The sequence below is a fragment of the Crinia signifera genome, chromosome 19 (genome assembly GCF_055691185.1).
Source record: "Crinia signifera chromosome 19, ASM5569118v1, whole genome shotgun sequence".
NCBI classification, from domain to species: Eukaryota; Metazoa; Chordata; class Amphibia; order Anura; family Myobatrachidae; genus Crinia; species Crinia signifera.
The window spans coordinates 37271102-37295554 of record NC_139226.1 but is presented as its reverse complement, the minus strand read 5'-3'; the positions used below and the strand labels follow the sequence as shown (position 1 = coordinate 37295554).

General features: G+C 44.7%; 1 long non-coding RNA gene across 1 annotated transcript in view; it reads left to right on the top strand.

Moving 5' to 3' along the window:
- Positions 1–24453, top strand: part of LOC146042388 (uncharacterized) — a 115244-nt gene that overhangs the window by 69001 nt on the left and 21790 nt on the right. The window contains exons 3-4 of the long non-coding RNA XR_014463855.1: positions 4581–4654; positions 13912–13975. This is a non-coding gene — a long non-coding RNA (uncharacterized LOC146042388). The remainder of the gene's footprint in view (positions 1–4580; positions 4655–13911; positions 13976–24453) is intronic.

Sequence of the window (24453 nt, the reverse complement as noted above, 5' to 3'; positions counted from 1 at the left end):
TATAAATAAATATTTGCTTATGCTTGACATCGATGGAGGGGAAACCATCTGGTTCTCCCCCATCGATGGCAAAACTATATTGTACATCAACCATAAAGCATTGATGACTTGGAATCATCAATGGTTGTCCCTAAAACAGAGATGATTGCAATGGCCGTCACACGCTGCAATCCCAAACACGTGTCACAGCCGGACGATCGTTAACCCTCTGCATGTACAAAGGCTGGACAAATGGAAGGTCGCAGTGCTACAAAAGGTTGACCCACAAGGGTCTGTTCTGATGGTCATTACATAATATGAAATATATATAAATATATGTATGTATAAAATGCTAACTTCTCTTCACCTCTATGAGGTGAAGAACCGCCACAGGCCACTAGAGGTCACTCAACAGGCCAAATTACTCCTTTGTGTGCTAAAAAATTTAAAACTTGCTGGATATGGAAAGAGGAAGCTGGGAAGACTGGAGGTACACACGGTGCGATTTTAGCCATTATCGCTGGGGATTGGTCGCTGAGCGACCATATCCCCCTGTGTATGGGGCGACTGTCGCTGGGAGCACTTCCGCGACCAGCGGCTTACCCCGGCAATCAGCTCTTTCCCTGTGCGGCAGTGTCTCCTTTCATCAGCGACCGTCTCTGGTCACTGATTCAAATGTGACACTGAGCAATATATTGCTCCGTGTGTACGGAACTATATGGATTGGGGGGCTGTGATGGAGAGTTAGTGGGATAAAAACGGTCACAGCACAAATTGGAAGTAAAAACGGTCACAGCTCAAAGTGAAAGTACATTGCAGAAGCCGTCATTTTGACGGGCTTTTAACTAGTATACAATATTTACCCACAAAATCTTAAAAAAAGCTTGTGTCCACTGTTTGTACCTGTGTACCTTAAACACTGTTGGCCTTTCAGGTGTACGTGAATTGTCTTTGATAGGGCAATGTATCAATAATCACAGTTTATTAGCTATTGGTTCCGCTGCTCTTCGTGGCCTCACTGTTATGTATTCCGCTGGCAAGAGTTAATATGCTGTTGCCAGGACAACCACTACTATTATGATTAGCAGTGGCCAACGGTTTGGGGCTCAGATAGATTAAGGTGCTAGTGTTTCCAGGGCTTATTCCCACCTGTCTGCTGTAAGTACACTTTTCCCACCACTGACACCTAAGTACGCACTAAAATTAGGATGCTTGGTTTCTCGTGCTGTTTAGTACGCTTCATCTGTTTTTATGAACACGAGCTAATCGCACAATAAATTGTGCCGGTAAAAGCACCACACATGGAAAGTACATGGAGAATGGCATCAAAAATAAATGACTAGAAAGCGCGTTAGTTATATCATGCGCGTTTATCGGTTTCCCCAGCGAATCTATCTGGATGAGCCCTAACCATTTTTGAATTAGCTAAATAATGTAGAAGTAAAACCTTCTATTGAATTAGAACAAGGTTACTCTTATCTTGTAGGTAATGGACAATGCCAGACATCACTTTGTTCCTGTATATGAGCGGCTATTTGCCACTGCGCTTGCAAAACAAGAACGTTGCTGAAAACCCCTATGACTTATGCGTTACAAAGAGTGTGCACAAGGTGGCGCTGTTGCGATTGGGACGGGGGTATCTGAAATGTGGGGGGAAAAGAGAGCAATGGGTGTTTCTGGGTGGTGACTTTGACGTGCCTAATAGTGCAATGGTTGTGTTATGGGCGTGTCACAGTTAATGTGTGTCATGTTGCGGTCTCTGAGGGACAGCCGCAGGCATAGAAGGCCTTGGTCAGAGACAGACACTGCACCTGCTATAGGGCTGGTGCATGTTCCCAGGCTGCAATACATGGCGGCATTTAAGGATGCACCAATCGGTATTACATTTTTTTTTTGGGGGGGGGGGGGGGGGGGGTCATATCTAATTCCTTAAATTTTGGTGTAATTTTCTGTTCTGTCTCTGTGGGGTGCGAGGGTGCACAATGCTGTTATCACATTTCATTTAAATGATTCCCCAAATATAATTCTGGGGTAGATTTACTGAGACATCTCTAAAAGTAGACTGAACACACCAGCCAATGAGAGTCTAGCTTCCACTTCCTAGAATGTACTAAATAAATAATTCAATCCGAACTGTTGCTATTGGCAACACTGCCTTTTTGTTAAAGTACACCCATAGTTACACACTGTGGAGGCAGCTATTTTGTGAGGAGATTCAATATTACTGAGAATTCACCAGGAACTAGTGTCACCGCTGAGGCATGGTAACTTTGGATGCGCACCAGGGTTTCTAGCACGTCTGTCATTGCCGTCAGCCACTAACGCACTCCCGCTTCCTGACTGAGAAGCTACACAATGGTTCCACTGGTTATCAAGGACATTGCAGTAAGTCCTCAGGACTTCTCTCATCGCTATTTTCCTGAGGGCCAGAAACATGTCCCACAAGGTCTGTAGCCACCATTACTGAGTACAATCCAGTCAGGAAAACAATAATAAAATAATGTCATCCCAACAAATGAGTCTTGGAGATGCCGTCCTGAGCTACGCTTCGGAGTAGGCCCAAAAACTCATCATGGTGTCACTATAGTGCACCAACCTGCTTCCTGGGTAATGACAGTCACAACCATAAAGATCAGATTGGGGGGTGTACTTGTTCCCATTTTCCACTGACATGAAGATCCCTTTTTTTTTCTCCCACACCTAACCGTGATTTTTGTCAGTGGCAACGGCTACAAGTAAAAAGTCCCGGGTAAAGCGACCTCTGGGATTTTTACCCTGGTCACAAGCAACGTTTTTAGCGAGTCTTTCCCGGTTGAGCTGCAGTGGAAACCCGGGATTTTTGACCCAGGAATTTCCCCCCAAAAAACTGCTGATTGGTCCTTCGTTGGCTTTGGCAGCTTAGGAGATGCCGGCAGAGGCTGCTCTCAGCCTGGAATACCCGGGAATACAGTGAAGTGGAAACGGCGACATTGGAGAGTGAGGGCCGATAAAATCCTGGGTAAAAAAAATCCCTGGTCTGACCCAGTTGGTAGGTCGACATGCACAAGGTCGACATAGCCAAAAGGTCACGACAAAAAATGTGGATATGTCATGGTCGACACACGAACAGGTTGAAATTACTTTTTTTATTTATTTTAACCTTCTTCATAGTGTCACGAGCACTTACAAATTAAAACAAAAGAACTCATGGAAACCTCATGTCAACATTTTCATGTGTCAACTGTTTAATGTGTTGACCTTTTTCATGTCAACCTTTTGTCTAGGTGCATGTCCATCTTTTGGTGTCAATCTAATGACTGTCAAACCTGTTAAACCTTAACCATTTACTAATACGGGTATGCGCTTTGGGGGTTATTCTAATTTAATCGGTCCCCCACTGCACATGTGCAGATGCAGGGTGCAAGCAGGCATGGCATACTACATATTTGGAGACCCACTCGCAACTAGCAGTGCGGGAGGGGGATGTGGGACAGCAGTGGGGGGAACAGCCCATGGGAATGCCCAGCGTTTTGTGCGAGGGGGGGGGGGCAGAGCGAGCGGAGTCCGGGGGGCTTACAAGGCTGCGATTTTCGCCTCCTTGCGAGTCAACCAGAATAAGGACCTTTGTACGTGTCGGATTTGATATGTCGGCAGTGAACCTCTCTATGCACAAGGCAGGGTCTGAGTCATTAGCATATTTTCGCGAGTCTGATGCCTGCACACGCAGCTATGCATGCCACTGCAGGCACCTCTGACTCTTCTGGCCTAGGGTGACTGCAAAGTCTCCAATATCTGTGTAGCTAGCCCCGCCGGTGCTGCCAAACGTCCCGAGGGCCAAGTCTCTGGTTTCACGCCAAAGCCATGGAAAATGTTACGGTGCCCATACAAGAAAGTGCAACATTCAGAAGCGTGATTACTAAACAGAGTAGTCACCGGATAGGGCCGGCGAGCACCTAATAAATGATTAAACTCAGCTATTTTTGACAGTGGTGGCAGTGGTAGGATCTGTTTCTACTCTGAATAACACGAGTATCCAAACAGGATAAATATCTCTGCCGCTGCTCCGGCCAAATGACCAGGCGGCGCAGGGAGTATATCAGCAGGACCGCCATCCAAGAAAGGCATCTTATTTGTTTCTAGACAATGTGGCAGTGTACTGTTATTGTCCTCTAATACCAAGTATTGCTATTAATACCCCCAGGAACGCAACCCTTATACTACAAACGAATACCCTTTTCGGACCGCAAATGTCGGTTCGCACTTCGGATTGGCACACGGGTCCATCCTGGGAGTGACCTGGCATTTGTGGTCTGAAAGCTCCCACAGCATTGCCAGGGGACAGATTCATCTATGGATGCCTTTAAATTAGTGCCGCCTTGCTAAAGTGGTAGTGGATGCTAGAGACCTGCTTCCAGCAGAGGTGGCCATCTTTAAAAGTGTAAAGCAATGCAGTGCTGGACTATCCACACGCCAATTCTGAAAAAACAAAGTAATGTTTGTATTTGTAACACAAGTCAGAAGAGATGGACCCGCTATATCTGTGCCATCCTATTGCCATCTTTCTCCATGTACAGTGGCGCACAATAAACATCTCATATCCTCCTCTTTATCTCTGTTTGCAGAACTGAAGATGTCTCTGATGTGGTACATCAATTTCCTGTCAGCCGTGTAACCCCAGCTAATTCCTTCATGTCACGTAAGTAAATAGATGTAATTCTTGTACTGTTAAAATGTGGTGAGTCTCTCCACTAGGGGGCGAGAGGGCTTCTGAAAGATTTCATTGTAAAGGCCCATACACACTGGGCGACTTTGAGCTGAAAGTCGCTCAAAACAGCATGTTTGAGCGGCTTTCAGCTAAAAGCCGCCCAGTGTGTATGCCCCAGCGATGAGCGCTGCTGCGCGCTCCCGCAACATCGCCGGGAAAGCCGTTCAGCTGCTGGTAATACCAGCAGCTGAACAGCTTTGAGGACGGCTTTGCAGAGCCATGCAAAGCCGTCCTCCCCCCTCCGTTGGCCCCGGGCAGGGAGAAAGCTGCTCAGTGTGTATGCACTGAGCGGCTTTCCCCGCAGCGATGATTGTCATCATCGTGGTCCATACATGCTGGGCATAGTCGCCCAGTGTGTATGGACCTTAAATCATTGTCTACAGTGGAGACACCAACCGTACTAAAATCTCAACATGGTCGGTGAAACACAGCTCAGAGGCGTGTAGAAGTAGCAGCGCCAATACTTAGGACAGGAGAGACATGGGATTTAAATAAAGAACCATAAGCTGGGAGATGTATTGGACATTCAAGAGAGATAGCGTAGCAGCCAATCCGGTCCTGCCATGCCACAGGCTGTGCTTGAAAAATGATGTTTAGGGGCTGATTGCTTTATCTCTCTCTGGGGTAGATTTATTAAGCTCGGTGAAGTGATAAAGTGTCAGGTCCTTATCACCGGCCAATCAGCCCCTACCTGTCATTTTTCAAACCAAGCCTGTAACTTCACAGTTAGGAGCTGATTGGCCGGTGATAAAGTACCAGCCACATTATCACATCACTGAGCTTAATAAATCTTCCCCTCCGTGACGTGACATATCTCCCCCTTAAGGCTCTCAGTCATGATTGTTTGCACCTTTAGCAAATATTGTTTCAGAAACATGTTTGGTCCATGTAAACAACAGCATTGTTACACATCCAAACATCACCAGCTTTCTGCCTGCTTCATCACTACATGTGCATTATGCACTTATACCAAGCTATACATAAGATAACATGTCACATTGACATATGTTGTCAGTTGCTATGCCAGTCACGCGGAATTATATTGCAAGCTGAGTATCCCTGACCCTTACACATAGGGGGATATTCTGGGGTACTTGTGTACTATCACGGCGGCCATCGCATCGCAGACCATATCGCATGCGATGTGACGCGATATCGGCCGATGTTGTACAATGGCATACAATTTTAAAATTAGTCGCCCGAATGCACCCCCACGCCACCCCCCAATTATAAATGTGAACCCGAAGCGTGGCGAGCGCAGCGAGCTCTCGAGGGGCGGCGGTACGCGTCCTACGACCTTTTCATACCCCACTATCCACGTCGGCGTGGAGTTGATTTCATAAAGTGTGGCGAGCCATCGAGCCCGAAGCGTGGCGAGCGCAGTGAGCCCCGCGAGGGGACGCGGATACCTTCACAGGTATCCGCGTCCCCTCGCGGGCTTCACAGGTATCCGCGTCCCCTCGCGGGGCTCGCTGCGCTCGCCACGCTTCGGGCTCGCCACACTTTATAAAGTCAACTCCACGCCGACGTGGATAGTGGGGGTATGAAAAGGTCGTAGGATGCGTACCGCCGCCCCTCGCCACGCTTCGGGTTCACGTTTATACTTGGGGGGGTGGCGTGGGGGTGCATTTAAGCATTGTAAGCACCCTCTAGGGTGCTTATACAATTTAATATCGGATATGCGTTAAAATCGCATCGCATGCCATCGGGTGTATAGCATGCGATGCGATTAAAAAATCGGGCGACTAATTATCGGGGCGCAGTGCTAGTACACAAGTACCTATTCTGGTTCACTCGCAAAGGCAAATTATCTCTCTAATGGACAAAACCATATGCATTGCAGGTGGGGCAGATGTAACATGTGCAGAGAGAGTTAGATTTGGGTGGAGGGGGGGTGTACTTCAAACTGATATCTATACTGCAGTATAAAAATAGAACAGCTAGTATTTGCCCTGCACAGAAACAAAATAACACCCAAATGTAACTCTCTCTGCACATGTTACATCTGCCCCTCCTGCAGTGCACATGGTTTTGTCCACTAGAGAGTGAATTTGCCTTTGCTTGTGAACCAGAATAACCCTCATGACCTGAACCCTAATCATTGGTTACCCTACACCTAACTGTAGTCCTTAACCAAATTGTAGCATTAACCTAATCCCAACCCCATAACTGTATCTTCTGTCAATATTCTGTTGTTGCCATTGGTTGACAATGTAGCTTATGGTGTAATGCCCCCCCCACACACACACATATACATACATACACACACACACACACACACACACACACACACACACACACACACATTCCTTCAGTCATTCCGCAACGTCCTTGCTTGCTTATATCATATCATCCTATATCATATACCACCTGTGTATGATCAACTCGGCACCAAGGCCATGGTGTTTTGTGTCCACTTTATGCATTCTTACACCCTCCATTCCCCATCACATAACATGTCCTGTGCACTTTTGGCAGCCATGTTTGTTTACCCTTCAGAGAGGTATTGAAAATGTGATAATGATTTGTTTGGAAAAGGGTTAGATAATGAGATGCGTGGTTTCAAGTTACTTAACTAACTAATGAATCAAGGTTATTGGATTGTCACATTAATATGCAGTGCACATTTCAATTTAAAGTTAATGAAATAATACAACAAAAAAGACTCAGTCAACATTCTACAATATATACTGGTTTGTGGATACATTATAGCACTAATTTAGAATTAGGTGCAAATTTCGACAAGGTGCAGATCAGACAGAAGAGCAATCTGAGCACATGCAAATCTGACTGCAAATACTGCATAATGCAGCCGGTTCTGTACCCAGCATGAGAATATGCTCCTAACTGATATCACCCCCTATGGGTGTAATGAGTCTGTAAATCAGGAACTTTGTCATTATGATAAATAGATGATATAAGGATAGGATATCGTTATATGGGAAGGTCGAAAGTCAAAAGGTTGACACGAGTTTAAAAAAAAAAATTGTCACGAATTTCGATGTAAGTTGACACCATAAGAGTGTACAGCGTCCCTTCGCATGGATGCCTGCGCTCTGTACACTATTATATTCTCCCTCTGCGACCTAGTCATGAACTCATGTCGACCTTTTTGACTGTCGACCTTCGCATTGTCTACCCAATGCTTGTGTTGACCTTCCGACCCTGTCCAACTTAGCCATGTCGACCTATTCTATGCTTTTACCTAAGCTGACCTTTAGTGGTCAACCGTAATGTATGTTGATCTTCATCGTGTCGACCATATGACCCATACCCCTGCAGAGAACAGAGGGCTGAGATAGAGGCCCAGAATAAAGCGAATACCGAGAATTAGTGATTTACTACGTAATAAAACTGTTTATTCTAAAACCACCGGTATATTCTATAGCATATACCGGTGGTTCCCAAACTTTTCTCAAATCACGGCTCCTTTGCGTATCAGAAAGTTTTTCGTGGCGCCCCTAGGCCAAAAGTTTTTTGTTGTTGAGTACATTAGAAAAAAATATAAAATGAAATAAATTGTGTTTATGGGCCAGATGTACTAAGCTTGAAAAGTGATAAAATGGAGAGTGATAAACAGCCAGCCAATCAGCTGCTACCTGTGATCTCGAAGGCTGTGTTTGAAAAATGTCAGGTAGTAGCTGATTGGCTGGTGGTTTATCACTGTCCATTTTATCACATTTCAAGCTTAGTACATCTCGCCCTATATGTCATCCTTATAATAATCAGTTATGTGGCGAGGGACTGGACTTGCTTCTGCTTTATGATTGGAAGCTACAAACCCTGGTTTTGCCTATTACATTGACCATTAATCATTTGAATTGATCCTGGACCACCACCCCAGGGCACCGCTGAAATTCTGCTCGGCACCCCAGGAAAACCACGGCACACAGTTTGGGAACCACTGACATACCTTTCTTTTGGCATTCCTACTCATGGAATTTGTTGTAGTTCCTGTCGGATACAGGTTACAATCTTATTTTGCTGCCTTAAACTTAAAAATATGAACAATGGCCCTGAACTGAAGTTTCCAATAATTGGCTCATGCTATTGTCCTGCAGACAATACATTTGCCCTTTGAACACCATTATTTAAAGAGCGGCGGAGGGGCAGCAAAGTAGGCAAGTGTGGAGAACACTATTTACAGGGAACGTTGGTCCGAACAATTAAAACGGTGAAAGAAGAATACGTAAAGGGTTTACAAAGATGACAGTCATTACCAACTTGTATATCTGGCCCTTTCAGTTCCAAAATAATTGCCGGATGTTTTCTTCTTTCAGCCCAATGATATGTGCTTACAGTCCAACACTGCTCCTCACCTGAATGGTCTGCAGCAGGCCACTAGATGGCACAGGTAGAGCTCAGTTTGGGAAGGCGCCAACACACACAAACACACATAAAAATAAACACATGCACCTCAGCATGACAGAGCCCCTTCTCCCAGCAGCTTTGTCATCTTGACAGGCTGGTAACTAGTATTTATATAATGCAGCAAACTCCTTTGTCTCCCTGAGCTGTGACGCAGTGATACTGTTCTCTCAGCTGTTCATAGAGTCACATATCTGGATAACAGTGTGGTGTAGCCAGGGCAAGCAGCTTATACAGTCCTGTCTGGTACATATAAAGACATGGCTGAAAGACACTGATGACAACAAACTAGAGGGAATGCATGTTTAATCTATATCAGTGATGGGGAACCTTAGGCACCCCAGTTGTTGTTGAACTACACATCTCAGCATGCCCTGCTACAGTTTTGATATTTGGCCATTCAAAAACTGTTGCCGGGCATGCTGGGATGTGTAGTTCAACAACAGCTGGAGGGCCAAAGGTTCCCCATCCCTGATCTATATATATAGATCAGGGATGGGGAACACAGAGATTTGTGCTAAGCGATTTCGCTAAGCAATTTTGTTTAAGCAAAAAAAGTCAGGGTAATGGTTCAGAATGATAGATTGTGATCAGTATCTGATTCTGTACACACAGAGAGATTTGCATTCACTTGCAGCAATTTGACTAGATTTTGACTGCATGCACTGACTTAAGGGGTGTACACACGGAGCAAATTTGTGCTATTTTCTAAGCAATCTGACCGGATTGCTTAGAAAGTAAGCACAGATCTCTCCGTGTGTATGCTCCGAGAGATTAAATATCTCTTGCTAACCAAATCAGTGCATGCAGTCCCAATCTAGTTAGATTTCTTAGCAAATGACTGCAAATCCCTCTGTGTGTACAGAATGAGAGATACTGTTCGCATCTCTCATTCTGAACAACTACCCGGCCTTTTTTTGCTTAAGCAAAATTGCTAAGAAAAATTGCTTAGCAAAATTGTTTAGCACAAATCTCTGCGTGTGTATGTGCTCTGCATGGGAGATCTTGACACCAGCAAAATTGCTTAGCACAGATCTCTATGTGTGTATGCCAGAGATAATTAATCTCTCAGAGCATCCACATGGAGAGATCTGTGCTAGTCAGATTGCTTAGAAAATAGCACAAATAAGAGAGAGGACAAGTTGCCGCTGCCTCTCTCTCTCTCTCCCCAGTTTAGCACACAGCACTGAGCTGAGCAAAGTTTTCTCTTTCTGTCTGGCCAGCGGCTTACTCCTCGCAGACCACTGCGAATTCTCACATTAGCGATCCTTGCTAAATTAGCCCCTGAGTGCTCTGCAGCCGCGCACATGCATGACCTCAGTCCACGCATACGCAGTCAGTCATATTGCGGCTTTTAATTATTACTGCCACTTTTCATAGCAGCTGTCCCTTCACGTGCAAGTTAGATACTTAATTATCGGGGGCCCAATGAAAAGACTCCTTACGGAGTCTATATACCGGACATGTTCAAACTACGGCCCTCCAGCTGTTGTGAAACTACAAGTCCCACCATGCCTTGCCACGGTTTTGCTATTAGGGAATGCTAAAACTATGACAAGGCATGCTGGGATGAGTAGTTTAACAACAGCTGGATGGCCCCAGTTTGGACATGCATGCTATATACTAAATCTTGGAGAGAGATAAAGAGGTCGCAGATAATGTATCAAAGAACCTGCTCCTAACTGCCATGTTACAGGCTATGTTTGGGAAAAAAAATATTATCACAAAGGCTTTCTCGTCACTTCAAATCTATGTATTTGAGTGGTTTAGTAAATACGCCCCATGACTGCGAGTAGAAACTGGCTACAATACCACTGATGCCTCGTAAGGAGAGACCCTGTAGTCTCCCCCCAGGCAGTCCTCTCCCTTTCCTGCTGGCTGCACATGTTCCCCAGGGTGCACCAGCCACCCGCTCAGCCAGGCCGTGAGAACAAGCTCAGGCTTGAAGGTGTTAAACACAGCTTGAGTCAGAGAGAGAGAGCGTTGGGAGATGTGCCAGGGCTCAGCGTTGCCAGGGAGCTGGCTCCCCTGGCAGTCTCACACGCCAGCCGGTGGCATGCGGTGGGGGGGGGGGGAGGTGAGAAAAATAGAAACGAGACGAAGAGTCAGGGTAACCAAGAGGCAGAGCCCAAGTCGTTTCGGCGCAGGGCGTGAGCCCCGTTATGCATCGTTTTTGTTATTTTATTTTTTTATTTTGTGCTCAGAGGCTTCTCTTAGAAACCTGTGCTCAGACTTCTGGAAGAAGTTTAGTCCTCAGGTGAGACAGGAAGTCAGGCGGCTCGGTGGGAGGGACGTCCTCAAAAGACGGCAAATACTCAGTGGACAATGAAAGACGGAATGGACGGCTCTATCACCAGTTGCCATGAGGGCGTAAGGGGGGCACCGCTGGAAAGGTACTATTTTTTTTATTTTCCTAAATTAGTAGCGTCTTATGATGAAGACAGCAGCCGTTCAAATGCTAAACCCCGTTTTATAAAGAATGTAGATGAGTTACAAGCTTTCATGTCATGTTAAACATTGGTTACATAGAGTGCCACTGCAGTGTGTCTCACGCCCCGTTCCGTACGAGGAACTCAAACATGGGGACGTGCAGCAGTATAAGGTGGTTTACTGCTATAAGGACAAGGCCACTTTGAGTTTGCTGCTGGCTGCCATCCAGAATAATAGGAATAAATGCAGGAAAGGCAGACGTAGGCTATATCTCTAGGTAGGGAGACGGTTGCTCAGCTAGACGGAAGAGACAAAGCGGCATGGAAAAAAAAAAGAACAATTCCAATTTGGCGCATACGAGAGAAAAAATCACAATTGATGCCAATAATTTTTTTCTGCCCTTACTTTTATGTAATATGGTAATTGGCAGCACGGCCTTATGAAAGGCCAGCACAATATCGCAATAGGTTATTAACATATTTTTTACCCTGACGAGTCTGGATCCTGTTCAAGCGGTGACCTCATATTATCCGTATAAGGACAGACATTAGCGAACGGTCAGCCCAATGCTGGAACGCGGTCGGCAGAAATCGCTGTCATCTCCAGGGGCACTACAAGGAAACTGTTATAGACATCCTGCGTCTCCCCAGCTGTTGTAGAACTACAAAGCTCAGCATGCTGGAACTTGTACCTCCGCACCCGCATAGATGACCAAGTTTTACCCTACAGAGCGCGATGATCATCTGACATTTTGCAGGATATAGCGGCTATACATCATAGCTGGATGAGGCCACGGTCAGGACAACTGTTGGCCTGCTGCTGAATACGCTCAGGGCCATGCAATGCATCCGGTTACGTGGCCTTGTTCTATGTATCCTGTTGTATTAAATACAAACTGACTAATAAATCTTCTCTTTGCTAAACAATGACCATAAGCTCAGCAGGCCAACTCTTAAGGCCCGGTAACACTCCAGATACTGTCTGTCTATTGTATTACAATTGCATCATTGCGTCGCATTCAAGTGAATTGCAGTGAGCGATAAGCGGTCATTACGGCCCCCGTTTTACAGTGCGTGGTTGCCCCTTTTGAGCTTCTATGGTTATTACTGAGAACACCAAATATAAAGCTTCAGGAGCTGTCCTGCTCTGCCGAGATACTGTATGTGTTATAATTGCACAGGGACTGCTGTGTGTCGATGGGAAAAAAAAGATAAAACAGGTCAGGGAGCGATAGTCATTCCCGTCACTGTCACAGATAGCTATGCATGTCTGAGTAGGGAGGCAGCGGCAAAAGCAGCAGACTCAATAACTTAGGAAGGGCTAACGATGTGTGACAGAGAGCCATATAATCCCAGATTGACAAGCCAGTCATATCAGGTTAACCCTAGCAGTGCTAGCAGACAAGCGTCGGACAATTTGGGGGGCTTGAAGTGCAATTTGCTGGTTCACCTGTCGGCAATAAAAAAAAAACGGTTGCGCAGATTAATGGCATTTAAACAAAGTGGATTCCACGGGGGGGGGGGGGGGGGGGGACGGGACGGACTGCGTCTCTGTGGCAGACTCGCGAGCCGAGCATCATGGCGGGTGCCAGCCTGGTATCCTGGCATCAGACGCAGTGCTGCGTGTTATGAATTAATGAGGGCGGGAGGAGGGAGAAGAAGCAGAGGAGAGGCAAGCAATGGGGGTTGGCGACAGACAAAAAAAAAAGAAAGGATAAAGAAATAGATGAAACCACGCCGAAAGGTATAATACTGAGCGAAATAAAAGAACAAGGCATAATATACAGTACAAAAATATATTTTTTTAAATTAAAACGACAAAAGAACAAACGAGGGAGCGTGCTTGCAATTTTAATTAAAAAAAGAAGAAGGAAGAAGAATTTGAGGGATGAATTCCAGGAAGACAAATTTAAGAAAGAGCAAGAGATGTGCCAGACACAAAGGTGATACATTCTAAAGAAAGAGAGGTGTGATAAACAAGAGACAGACAGACCCCTGGCGGGGAGGAGGGAGTGTTGGAGACAGAGACGGAGGGAGACACAAAGGAGGAGAGATATCTGGGCATGTGCCCAATATATTGTTGAGCAGCCGACTATGATTGCGCTGCCATGGCAACAAGGGCCTAAACCAACGTTCAGGGTGTTCCGTCACTACTCCATGCCACCTTCTACCCTCTCTGCCTACAGGAAATTTCCTGCTGCTTCGCAGCTTTCCTTTCCACCTCCTCTGCTTCCAGAAAGGGCACAGTCCCTAAACTCAAGAGTCCATGTCCAATAAAAGTTCAGACGTGTAATGTAATGAGAAATATATAGTGTTCTATCTCACTGTGTTAGCTCTCTCGTTGTCACCCAGACCATTCTAATGCCCCTTAATGTATTGTTTTATTCACAGAAACCTCAAACAACAAATCACGTCTAGAGAACGTTACCGTCCGGTCCGGTCCTGCGCTGCCCAGGTAAGGTATTCTGTTCTGTGATGCTTTACAGCAGGATCCTCATGCGGCTTGCCACATTAATGAGTCAGGTTAATGAGCCACCAATGGTGGTCTTGTGGGGTGCATAGAAACGGGCTGCTGAACATTTTTTTAAACATAGAGCTCTTCCATTCATTTATAATGCTCCCACACTCATATGAATAGCTGGCACTGCCACCCCACAAGAGTACCATCTGCTGGTCAGGATAGTTGCCCTTCCTTTCTTGCATGCCATAGGGAGACAGGGCACAGTATGCACAATATTGCTATTGCTGCTGCCACCACCAGAGACCTGGGGCATTTTGTATATAAGTATCTGTAATGCACTATACATTGTATATGCTTGATAACTCTCTCAGTACTGTATATGGGTCACTAGAGTGCCCTCTGTATTGTATGTCAGACATTTAGTTACCCTCTGCACTGTACATTGGTCACTGGAATTCTCAATGTAATGCATAATAGTCCCTAAAATGCTCTCTGCAATGTACATTGTATGTCCGAGTGTTCTCTGTATTGTATAGAGGTCATTAAAGCGTTCTCTTTATTATATTTGGGTCACTAGAACGCATACTTGCCTACTTGCTGGCTGCCTTTTCTGGGAGAAGGCAGCAAGCTCAGTGAGGCAGGGGCGCTGCTGTGAGTGGAAAAGGGGCGTGGCAGGGGATAGAGACAGACTGTCTTGTGGGCGTGTCCAAAGCGGCTGCATCATTTAGCCCCGCCCCCCACCGTGTAATGCTTTCAGGCATTACACTGCGGTGGGCGACGCTAAAATGATGCGATTTGCATCATCTGACCCACGGACCCCCGTCGAGGGGGCGGGTTCCTGGGAGTCAGACAGCTTTCGGGGAGGGTTTGCCCCCCTTTCTGGGAGGCCGGGAGGGGGACTCTATTTCCGGGACCCGCCCGGCCATTCCGGGAGGGTTGGCACCCCTGCTAGAACACTAACTATAATATACACTGCAGAACTATCTATTTTGGTATATAAGTACTTTCTGTACTGTGTGTGGGTCACTGGAATGCCTTATGCACTGTATATTGTACTTTACTATGATCTCATTGGTCAGTAGAATGCTCTTTGTAATTTATTATCAGCAGCTATAATGCTCTCTGTGTTATATAGAGGTTACTCAGATGTTGGGTGTGGTATAGGGGTCCGACAGTCATTATCCTGACATTGGGATCCCGACTGGCCGGACCCAGACAGCATGGTGAGTGCAACTAAGCCCCTTGCGGGCTCGCCATGCTGCGGGCACGGTGGCTCGCTACGCAATCCACCTAATCTATTCTCCCTCTATGGGGGTTGTGGACCCCCACAAGGGAAAATAGCGGGTGGCTGTCGGGAACCCGGCTGTCGGTGTTTTGACTGTCGGGACCCCGTCCTGTACCCCAGATGTTTACCCCTTTTCCATCTGCAAGCCGGGTCGCACCCAGGATTTTGTACCTGACTACAACCTGGGTGCGACCCAGCTTGCGAACCCATTCACACTAGAGTCCCCACCCGGCATAATGACGGGCGGGTGACGTCATCGGGAGACGGGGTCGGGGAGGCGCTGGGAGATGAGAGCATCTCCCTGCCCCGGCTTTTGCACTGCAGGGAACGGGACCCGGGTCGCATCGACCCCGGTTACCTGTTTACACTACACAGTGACCCAGGTTGAACCCGTGTTCAACTCTGGTCTCTACTTGGGTTGAAATGCTGGGTCTCACGATGTGGGTTATTTCAACAGGGAGTGTTTCCACCTGCCTAAAAACCCGGGTTTTGCGCGCTCCCCTGCAAAAACCCGGTATATTTACACTAGTGGAAAAGGGGTAATAATATTACCTGGATTGATAATGGATCATTACATACAGACTGAGGACTGAATATGTGCCCTATGGGTCAGATTATGGCAATGGCCACTGCCCAGTGTGATTTTAATCATTTCAGATTGATGTTATTGACTTGAACCTTGGGTGAAGGAAAGATTCAGACAGTAGGGAGGGATCCCGTAGGCAAGGCAGATGTCGGATGCAGTTGAGCGATCTTTCTTCTTTGCACACATCTAAAGGTGCGTACACACTATACAAGATTTTTTGACGATATGCACAATAACTATATCATTAACTATATTATCCTGCATATCGTCTAGTATGCACGCATGATATCGTTAATGCCGTTAACGACTCCCCCGTCATCTGTACAAGCAGTCAAATTTTGGCTATCTCGTTACCGTATGCTCCTGGATGTGGCCACCGAATGATATCGTTCAGTGCGTATGGCACTATATCTATTGCCCAGCAGCGTAGGCAGTACAAGGGCAAAATTGTTGAACATGCAGTGCATTTATTACTATCTCGTCGCCATGCTCCTGGATGTGGCCACCGAGCTATGGGCCTGATTCAATATGGATCATTACATTGAGAAAAAAGCAGTTGCTTCGATCAAAAAGTCACTGCCCAGAAAGAGGCTCATTGCAAAAAGTGCGAATGCATCGCAAATAGCCATACATTCGCAGATCCATTCGCAAAACCCGGAACATCGGAGTGTACTTTCCATCTGAGTAAGGCTAATGCTTCTAGGGATCTGCTAATAAAACAGGCTGGAAGTGGTCATCACTGATGTCAGAGACCTACCTCAAAAACTTCTTGGCACTGATGGGACTTGTAGTTTCACAACAGCTGGAGGGCCATAGTTTGGACATGCCTGGTGTGTCCAGGATATCTATTGTCCAGGGGAAGTGCAAGGGCAAAATCATTAACTATATTAGATATAGCATAGTGTACACACATTCCAGGGCCGTGCGCGTAGTCGCAGTTGTGATGGAGATGCACAGCCTCAGAAATGTCTTGAGAATGTATTGGGAGTTCCCAAGCAGTGACTCGGAGGACTATAGCACTATAAACATAATTCTTCTTTTAAGATGTTAATCTTGTAGGATTGCTGCAGTTTTTGCCCACTCAGACGCGCGCAGGACAACCTGCCCCAAACTCTACTTTATCTAAGGAGAAAGTCCATAAAACAAATAAAATTACCTTTTTTTTTTGAAGGTCAAAATGGTTGTATCTGCGGAGTGCAAGGGTGCTCATCTCCCGATGGGAGAGTTGGGGGCTTGATCTCAAATTGTATGGAATTACACAGCCGCATGGAAGCATTTGTGTACATATAAAATACAAATGGAGTAAGAGGCATCTGGTGGAGATTGTCATCTTCTGCATATGTCTGCGAGATCCCGGTTCTGCATCTAATGACTCCCGGATCATTATTCGCAACTCGAAATGTTAGCAGACCATGGCCAGGCTGCCTAAAGTGAAGCTTACACAGGCTGGCTGTAGAACCAGGACAGTCGTGTCCATGTAGCCTGTGTCCAGCGCTAATGATGATAAAGGCATCACTGCACACTGGGAGACAGAGCCGTGATATGTGAATCACATGACCATGGCCCCTGCCTTTTCCACTTGCACCTCTCATTTGGGATGTCCCCTTGGGCTGTTGTAAAGTACGGATAGGACTGTTATTTGTGTAATCATCCCCCAATGTAAAACCGGATACGTTTTGTAGCCGCAGAAAAAAATGCAAATGACTCGAAAGAGCCAATACTTGTAACATGTGTTTGTAATAATCATTCCAGCTTATGCACCTTGAGCTTTATATCCTATAAAATCCAGCTTCTCCCATAGCCCGCCAAGCATTTCATACAGGGAACGATTCCTGCTGTATTACTGCAAATCGGCCATTCCTACATGAAGCACTGTTTTCAGTTAGTTATTACCTTTTCTAATACATGATATAGATTCTTATTAAAACATTTGTAATGTTTGTGTGGTTTGCTGCAAGTGCTGTAAGCTGGGAAATGGGCAATTCATGCACAGTTGTAACCAGGGCAGGATTAAACCTTTGGGGGTCACTGTAGACAGGAAGGGAGGGGGGGGGGGCTCCCACTTGTCATTACTGGCTGCAAAACTGGACGGGAGAATATTACACTGTCAAAACACAGAGTAATGGCAGTATTAACTTGGTCAATGGTTAAATATATATATATATATATATATATATATATATATATATTTAAAAATTCATGCTGACCACAGGGGGGGCCTTAGATAGATAGGGACTTATCCGGCCCTGGTTGTAACTGCTCTTCACAAATGGCAATGAGGCTGGGTAACCACTGAGGTGTTCTGGAAAAGAGGGAGCATGATAAACAATAAAGTATTGTCATTTTACATGCATCTTTCAGGTCCCCCTTGTTACAGCAAGTCCCTAGAATAGTGTTCTCATGGCCTATGGGAATTATATTACTTATATACTGTGCTCACAGGACTTATACTGTATACTGTATACTGTGCTCACAGGACTTATATACTGTGCTCATGGGATTTATATTACTTATATACTGTGCTTACAGGACTTATATTACTTATATACTGTGCTTATGGGACTTATATTACTTATATACTGTGCTCAGGGGACTTATATTACTTATATACTGTGCTCATGGGTCTTATATTACTTATATACTGTGCTCACAGGACTTATATTAGTTATATACTGTTCTCACAGGACTTATATTACTTATATACTGTGCTCACAGGACTTATATTACTTATATACTGTGCTCATGGGACTTATATTACTTATATACTGTGCTCAAGGGACTTATATTACTTATATACTGTGCTCAGGGAACTTATATTACTTATATACTGTGCTCACGGGACTTATATTACTTATATACTGTGCTCACGGGACTTATATTACTTATATACTGTGCTCATGTGACTTATATTACTTATATACTGTGCTCACAGGACTTATATTACGTATATACTGTGCTCATGGGACTTATATTACTTATATACTGTGCTCACGGGACTTATATTACTTATATACTGTTCTCACAGGACTTATAATACGTATATACTGTTCTCACAGGACTTCTATTACTTATATACTGTGCTCACAGGACTTATATTACTTATATACTGTGCTCAGGGGACTTATATTACTTATATACTGTTCTCACAGGACTTATATTACTTATATACTGTGCTCACGGGACTTATATTACTTATATACTGTGCTCATGTGACTTATATTACTTATATACTGTGCTCACGGGACTTATATTACTTATATACTGTGCTCATGTGACTTATATTACTTATATACTGTGCTCACGGGACTTATATTACTTATATACTGTGCTCACGGGACTTATATTACTTATATACTGTGCTCATGGGACTTATATTACTTATATACTGTGCTCATGGGACTTATATTACTTATATACTGTGCTCATGGGTCTTATATTACTTGGTACTTATGTAATATCTGGACTACCATTTTTCTTATGAGACCGCGTCCCCTCGCGGGGCTCGCTGCGCTCACCGCGCTTCGGGCACGGTGGCTCGCTGCGCTTGCCACACTATATAAAATCAACTCCATGCGTAGTTGGATAGTAGGGGTATGAAAAAATGGGGTGCATTTAACATGGGAGTCCAGATAATACATAAGTACCTATTACTTATATACTGTGCTCACGGGACTTATATTAGTTATATACTGTTCTCACAGGACTTATATTACTTATATACTGTGCTCATGGACTTATATTACATATATACTGTTCTCACAGGACTTATATTACGTATATAGTGTGCTCATGGGTCTTATATTACTTATATACTGCGCTCATGGGTCTTATATTACTTATAAACTGTGCTCATGGCACTTATATTACTTATATACTGTGCTCACGGGACTTATATTACTTATATACTGTTCTCACAGGACTTAAAATACGTATATGCTGTTCTCACAGGACTTATATTACTTATATACTGTGCTCATGGGTCTTACATTACTTATAAACTGTGCTCACGGGACTTATATTACTTATAGACTGTGCTCACGGGACTTATATTACTTATATACTGTGCTCACTGGACTTATATTACTTATATACTTTGCTCATGGGACTTATTTTACTTATATACTGTTCGCACAGGACTTATATTACTTATATACTGTGCTCAGGGGACTTATATAACTTATATACTGTGCTCACGGGACTTATATTACTTGTAGACTGTGCTCACATTACTTATATTACTTATATACTGTGCTCAGGGGACTTATATTACTTATATACTTTGCTCATGGGTCTTATATTACTTATATACTGTGCTCACGGGACTTATTTGACTTATATATTGTGCTCATGGGACTTATATTACTTATATACTGTGCTCTTGGGTCTTATATTACTTATATACTGTGCTCATGGGACTTATATTACTTATATACCGTGCTCACGGGACTTATATTACTTATATACTGTGCTCATGGGACTTATATTACTTATATACTGTTCTCACAGGACTTAAATTACTTATATACTGTGTTTAGGGAACTTATATTACTTATATACTGTGCTCACGGGACTTATATTACTTATAGACTGTGCTCACAGGACTTATATTACTTATATACTGTGCTCACGGGACTTATATTACTTATATACTGTGCTCAGGGGACTTATATTACTTATATACTTTGCTCATGGGTCTTATATTACTTATATACTGTGCTCACGGGACTTATATTACTTATATATTGTGCTCATAGGACTTATATTACTTATATACTGTGCTCATGGGTCTTATATTACTTATATACCGTGCTCATGGGACTTATATTACTTATATACTGTGTTCACGGGACTTATATTACTTATATACTGTGCTCACGGGACTTATATTACTTATATACTGTGCTCACAGGACTTATATTACTTATATACTGTGCTCAGGGGACTTATATTACTTATATACTGTGCTCAGGGGACTTATATTACTTATATACTGTGCTCACAGGACTTATATTACTTATATACTGTTCTCACAGGACTTAATTTTACTTATATACTTTGCTCATGGGTCTTATATTACTTATATACTGTGCTCACAGGACTTATATTACTTATATACTGTGCTCAGGGGACTTATATTACTTATATACTGTTCTCACAGGACTTATATTACTTATATACTGTTCTCACAGGTCTTATATTACTTATATACTGTGCTCAGGGGACTTATATTACTTATATACTGTTCTCACAGGACTTATATTACTTATAGACTGTGCTCACGGGACTTATATTACTTATAGACTGTGCTCACAGGACTTATATTACTTATATATTGGGCTCCTTGGACTTATATTACTTATATACTGTGCTCATGGGACTTACATTACTTATATACTGTTCTCACAGGACTTATATTACTTATATACTGTGCTCAGGGGACTTATATTACTTATATACTGTGCTCATGGGACTTATATTACTTATATACTGTTCTCACAGGACTTATATTACTTATATACTGTTCTCACAGGACTTATTTTACTTATATACTTTTCTCATGGGTCTTATATTACTTATATACTGTGCTCACAGGACTTATATTACTTACATACTGTGCTCAGGGGACTTATATTACTTATATACTGTGCTCACAGGACTTATATTACTTATATACTGTGATCATGGGACTTATATTACTTATAGACTGTGGTCACTGGACTTATATTACAGGTTGAGTATCCCGTATCCAAAATGCTCGGGACCAGGAGAATTTTGGATAACGGATTATTCCGTATTTCGGAATATTTTAATATTTCAATTATGTATTTTAAAGTATCTTGCATGTATGCTGTATAAACACATAAAATACACACAAATAAATGTTATTTGTTCAAAAAACAAGGTTTCAAAACATGAAACAAAATTTGTGTACTATCTCAGATATTGAATTTGAATGCCAAGCAATCATTTTCTTGCACATATATAGTGCCAGTTACATATCATGTCACCAGTAGTGCTGTTACAAATGTCTCCAGTGAGTTTTTAGCAAAAAAAATATTTTTTTTTCACTTTCTGGAATGTATGGTTTTCGGAATAATTCGGATAACGGATACTCGGATACGGGATACTCAACCTGTACTTATATACTGTTCTCACAGGACTTATATTACTTATATACTGTTCTCACAGGACTTATTTTACTTATATACTTTGCTCATGGGTCTTATATTACTTATATACTGTGCTCACAGGACTTATATTACTTATATACTGTGCTCAGGGGACTTATATTACTTATATACTGTTCTCACAGGACTTATATTTGTCACGGCCGCGGTTAGGACGCGCCGCTCACCTGTTCATCTCCGGCGGCGGGGCCTGCGGGCCATCCGTCCGGGTGCAGGGCGGGGAGCGCGGCGTCTAGGTCTTCCGGCTGCGACCATCCTTCTGGGGCCTGCGGCACACGCGTCCAGCATGAGAGCTAACCAAAGTTGTTTGTCTCCAGTCCGGTCGCCGCCATGTTGTCGTAGCCAGCCAATGGTTCAGAACCCCAGTTCAGCTCCTCCCATCCAGATCTGCCCTGGGGTATAAAGCAGAGCCCTCTGGGGCATACAAGCGCCAGTGCTTTGTTGTCAATCCCTGTGGAAGAAGCTTTAGCCTGTGCTCCTGCCCTTGTCCTGTGATATCTTTCATCCCTGTCTTCGTTACCTGCAGTTCAACACCTGATACCTGGATACCTGCATTTGCATTCTGCTCCCAGCCCTTACAGAGTCACACCTGTTTCCTGGACTTTGCAATTGCATCCTGCCTCCAGCCCTTTCAGGTTTGCTACAGTGTCTCAAAGCCTCTGCACATGCTTCAGCCCTGCGTGTCTGTTGACACATCTACACTCCTGCTGTCGACCAGCTGCACCTGTTGCCAGCCCTGCGTGTCTGTTGACACATCTACACTCCTGCTGTCGACCAGCTACACCTGTTGCCAGTCCTGCGTGTCTGTTGACACATCTACACTCCTGCTGTCGACCAGCTGCACCTGTTGCCAGCCCTGCGTGTCTGTTGACACATCTACACTCCTGCTGTCGACCAGCTATACCTGTTGCCAGCCCTGCGTGTCTGTTGACACATCTACACGCCTGCTGTCGACCAGCTACACCTGTTGCCAGCCCTGCGTGTCTGTTGACACATCTACACTCCTGCTGTCGACCAGCTACACCTGTTGCCAGCCCTGCGTGTTTGTTGACACATCTACACTCCTGCTGTCGACCAGCTACACCTGTTGCCAGCCCTGCGTGTCTGTTGACACATCTACACTCCAGCTGTCGATCCGCTGCCCTTGTCGTCAGTTCTGCGTGTCGGTTGACACATCATCACGTCTACCTGTGGTCCAAGTTGCATCGACTGCCAGTCTTCCGTGCCTGCTGACGCCTCATCATCCTGCTGTCTGCCTCCGCACCTACTGCCAGTCTTCCGTGCCTGCTGACGCCTCATCATCCTGCTGTCTGCCTCCGCACCTACTGCCAGTCTTCCGTGCCTGCTGACGCCTCGCTATCCTGCTATCAGCACTTCCAGCTACTGCCAGCCCTCCGTGCCCGCTGACGTTTCTCCATCCTGCCGTCTGCATCAGCACCTGCTGTCAAGTCCTCGGATGTCGCTGACTTCCGGCTTCCACTGCCCACTGCCGTCAGCTCCCACAGCTAGCCATTGTGTTTCCCTGTGAACTAACAGAGACTCTGGGATCACTCCCATCATTCTGGACTTTCAGTTGTTGCCCAGGTACTTCACTGGGTTCCCCGATCTACAGTTTCATATATGGTCTTGCCTTCTCTTGTTGGTGCTACAATAAAGAGTTATATTAAACCTGCTATTCTCCAGTCTCCTTCAAGCCACAAACACCCAGCCTCCAGGCCTCAGACAGATCCACGAGGTACCCCTAGCGTGACAGTAAGCACTGGCCCAATGGATCCGTCCGCCAGCCAGGAGTTCTGCCAAAATGTGGTTGCCCGGCTGCGAGCACTGGAAGAATCCCAGCAGCAAGTGACTCAAGCACTCCAAGGCATATCTCAAAGGCTAGCCTCAACTCCTCCGTCACAGCCTGTGTCCCCGTCCTTACGATTGTCTACCCCTTCTAAGTATAATGGTACCCCTCGTACCTGCCGGGGGTTTATCAACCAATGTGAAGTACATTTTTCCCTGCAACCAATGAACTTTCCTTCTGATCATGTTAAAGTGGCTTATATTGTCTCTTTATTATCGGATTCTGCATTGGATTGGGTCTCCCCACTCTGGGAAAGAAATGATCCTCTGCTCTCCAAGTACTCTGACTTTATTTCTCAATTCAGAAAAATTTTTGACGAACCGGGACGAGTATCCTCTGCCGCTTCAGAAATCCTGCGGATTCGTCAAGGCTCCCGCTCCGTTTCTCAATATGTTATCCACTTTCAAACTGTGGCATCTGAACTGAAATGGAATGAGGAGGCGCTAATTTCCACTTTCTTGGCAGGGTTATCTGAACGCATGAAGGACGAATTAGCCACCCGAGATCTTCCCACTTCGCTGGCTGAGGTCATATCGCTCTGCAATAGGTTGGACCTTCGTTTTCGGG